Here is a 4,284-nt window from a genome sequence, read left to right on the forward strand (position 1 = left end):
ATCTGCTCCGCTGTACACTCCGGAGCAACTGATGCCGATCTTCGCGCAGCTCGCCACTCGGCTGCGCGGCTGCAAAACCCGCTTCGACCAGGTCTTCACTCTTGGCATGTTCATCATTGAAAATGGCTGCTAGGGTGGGCCTGGTCAACTGGAACGCTTGCTCGCTCAAGAGCAAAATAATTGAGCTGAAGGATTTCCTTGAGGAGAAGGAAATAGACGTGGCGTTCATCACCGAAACGCACCTAAAACCGGAGGTGAACGTCAACATCCCGGACTTCCGCATCGTGCGACTCGACCGGCCGACCAGGGGAGGCGTTGTGGCCATCGCTCTTCGCTACAACATCAACTGTCATCTGCTTCCAAGCTTCTAGCTCAGTGCCATCGAGGCCATCGGTGTTGAAATCACCACTTCGGTCGGCACAATCGCGCTCATCGCGGCTTACTGTCCAACGCAAGCCAAAGCCGGAGATAGATCATCGGCTGCCCTTCGGAGGGACATCATCAAGCTGACGCGGAGGCAAGGCCAGTATATCATTGCCGGCGACTTGAATGCCAAACATCAAGCCTGGGGCAACAGTCGCGGCAATCGAAACGGCACCATCTGGAGCAACGACATGGAGGAAGGCCACTACACGATCTTGAGCCCGGATTCCCCCACTCGGCTGAGTCGGTCCGGTGTCCACGCAACCCTCGACCTCTACATAACAAACCTGAGTGACCACGTCTCGCACCCGGTTGTATACCAGGAGCTCAGTTCGGATCACTATCCGGTGGTGGCGGAACTGGGCTCCTCGGTCAATCGGCACCAGCAGTTACGGCGGAACTACCACCGAGTGAACTGGCAGCGGTTCCAGCAGTGCGTCGACAACTCCGTCGATTACGAGGTGCGTCCGGAGACGCCGGAAAGTAACGACCGCCAGCTGTGCGCCATCGAAGAGGCAATCTCGGTGGCCAGAGAGCAGCATGTCCCGACGGCTCGGCAGGTAAGCAACTCCTTAAACATCGATACACTCACAAAAGATTTGATTCGATTGCGGAATGTCACTCGCAGGCAGTTTCAGCGTACTGGACTGCCTGAGCTTAAGGCACGCTGCAATCGAATCACAAAAATTATCAAGGCCAGAATGGTGGACCTCAAAAATAACGACTTCTCGAATAAGATCCGCACTCTCCCAGATTATGCTAAGCCGTTCTGGAAAATGACAAAAAATTCTAAAATCCAAGCCTCGGCCTATTCCACCTTTGATCCCGCTAGACAATAATGGCTCTAAGGATCGCTTGATAACTCCTGCAGAGAAGGTCGCTGAAATAGGTCGTCACTTCGTCAGCTCACACAATCTTGGGCAGAACATCGTCAGTCCACACGAAGCAGCCGTCAACGAGCATGCTAACAACATCCATTTGATTCCCAACGACTTCTCGGAGGAGTTGGAGATCTCAGCTGACGAATTGACGGCCTATATCAAATCGTCGAAGAATATGAAGGCCCCATGCTTCGACAGCATCCTGTATTTCGAGCTCAAACACATGAGTGCTTTACGGGCAGCAGGGACTATGTCCAAGGGCTTGACGATCCCTCCCCAGGCCATCTGCGAGTTGTAGCGCCTGCCTAGGATGTGGTGGAGTTTGACAGTGGGCCCTGTTAAACCTCTATAAAAAGCTGCATGTATCCGCAAGTAAGCTCCACCAAAGCGACCGTGTGCCGCTCAAAACGCACAAGCCCAAGTCCTGGTGTTAGGTGGGACGCTAAACAGCCCTGACACGACGGCCCTCCGACGAGACAGGAGGTTTGCGCAGGCCCAATAAGCCGCCTTTAAAAACAACTATTACGAACGACATAGAAGATAATACGACTCGATACAATCGGCAACGACCTAGGCGACGAATAAAGGATCACGATTGGAAGCTTGGAACATGGAACTGCAAGTCGCTAGGCTTCGCAGGTTGCGATAGGATAATCTACGATGAATTACATCCCCGCAACTTCGATGTTGTAGCGCTGCAGGAAATCTGCTGGACAGGACAGAAAGTGTGGAAAAGCGGGCATCGAGCGGCTACCTTCTACCAAAGCTGTGGCATCACCAACGAGCTGGGAACCGGCTTCATAGTGCTTGGAAAGATGCGCCAACGCGTGATTGGGTGGCAGCCAATCAACGCAAGGATGTGCAAGCTGAGGATAAAAGGCCGTTTCTTCAACTATAGCATCATCAACGTGCACTGCCCACACGAAGGGAGATCCGACGACGAGAAAGAAGCGTTCTATGCGCAGCTGGAGCAGACATACGATGGATGCCCACTGCGGGATGTCAAAATCGTCATCGGTGACATGAACGCTCAGGTAGGAAGGGAGCATGGGCGTAGCCAGGATTTCGAGAAGGGGGGGGGGCAACTTTTTTGGTCTCCTAAATCGTAGTTTTATAGTAGTTTTATAAAAACACATGAATATTAACACATGAAACCAAATCCAAACCAAATCGAAACTATAATGATTAAAACAATAATGGACTTAAAAATGCGTGATTTATTGCTCATCAGATATTTTTAAATAAAGTGAGAAAAATATTAACGAACTTAGTATTCAGGAAGAATATTAAATCGGCTATAACAATTATTATAAAAATCCTGCATTCTTCCATAAGTTTAAGAAAACTAGAACCATACATCTGACTTTCTAAACAAATCCTCTTTGAAATAATATTTATTATAAAATAGGCAGAAAATCAATATGCAAGCTTTCTCCAGGAATTCCTTCGACAATTGCTTCTGGCATTCTATCCGAAATTCTATCAGGGATTCTTTAGGAATGCCTCCAGCAACTTCTTCGGCAGTGTCTTCAGGAATTCCACCATAAATTTTGCTGGAATTGATCCGAAAATTCCACCATTATTTACTCCAAGAAAATCTTCACGAACTTCCTTATAAGTTCTGCAGAATTCCCTGCAATAATTCAAATAATTTCGTGCTGTTTCCCATAATTTTTAGGAATAAGAATATTCCGTGGAAATTCCGCAGAAAACATTCCTAAGAATTTCACGAAAAATCTTCGAATTTCTTGTGTAAATTCCGTAAAATTTTCCGTGAATTGTTTCGAATAATTTCTTGTGAAAATTTCAAAGAATTTCTCCAGGAATTCCACCGAAAATTTATACAGAAATTATACCGAAAATGAAATCAACAATGGAATTTTCGAAGGAGTTCCCAGATTAATTCGCAATGAAATCCTGAAAGAATTCCGGTGGAAACTTCAAGATTTCCACTCCTGATCCTCCAGGAGTTTCTCCGGCATTTCCACCAAGAATTTCTCTAGGATTTCCTTCGAGAATTATTCCGGTAGTTCTATCGGTTCCTCTGAAAATTCTTCCGGGAATTTCGGCAGAATTGGAATTTATTTAGGCTTCTTCAGGAATTTATATAGATTTTCCACCAGAAGCTCCTCTGAGAATTTCTCTGCGAGCTTCTCATGGAATTTTCCGTGAGGTCCTCTGATGATGAGGATGGTCCAGCTACAAACCCCAACAAAGGTTTCAGCTAGACAAGATTTGTCTAGAGAATGAATTCTCTTGTTTCCGAGAATGCTTCTGGTAGTTTCCCCGGGGTTCCTTTGAAAATTCTCCCGGGAGTTTCTTCAGAAATTCTTCCAGAAAATTCCTTCGAGAGTTCCTCCGAGAATTCCACCAGCAATTCATCCAGGAGTTTCTCCGGAAATTCCTCCGGGAGTACCACCAGAAGCTATTCCAGGAAATTATTCAGGCTTTTTTCAGGAAATCACTTATGCTTTCTTCGGAAATTAAGCTGGAAATTCCTCCCGAAGTTATTCCGATAGTTTCTCTGGGAGCTCATCCGGGAGGTCCTCTAGGAATTCTTCTAGGAGTTCCTCCTGAAATTCCTCCGGGAGTTCTTACGGGAGCTCCTCCGGCAGTTCCTTCGGAAATTCCTCCGGGAGATACAATAGCAGTTTCTACGAGAATCCCTCAGGAGTTTCACCTGCAGTTTCTCCGGGTGTTTCTCTGAAAAGGAACTCCCGGAGAAACTCCCATAGTAATTTCGGAGGAACTCCTGGGATTTTCTATAGAAATTTCCGGAGAAATTATCAGAGGAATTCTCGGAGGAATCGCCGGTGGAACTTTTGGAGGAATTTATTGAAGAGCTACAGGAAGAATTTCCGTAGGAAATCCTGGAGGAACTCTCGTAAGAATTCTAGGATGAACTCCCAAAGGAACTTCTGTAAGAATTCCAGGAGGAACTCCTGGAAGAATTCTTAAAAAAACCTCCCGGAGGAATTCC

The sequence above is a fragment of the Armigeres subalbatus genome, chromosome 3, assembly GCF_024139115.2.
Source record: "Armigeres subalbatus isolate Guangzhou_Male chromosome 3, GZ_Asu_2, whole genome shotgun sequence".
Classification (NCBI taxonomy): Eukaryota; Metazoa; Arthropoda; class Insecta; order Diptera; family Culicidae; genus Armigeres; species Armigeres subalbatus.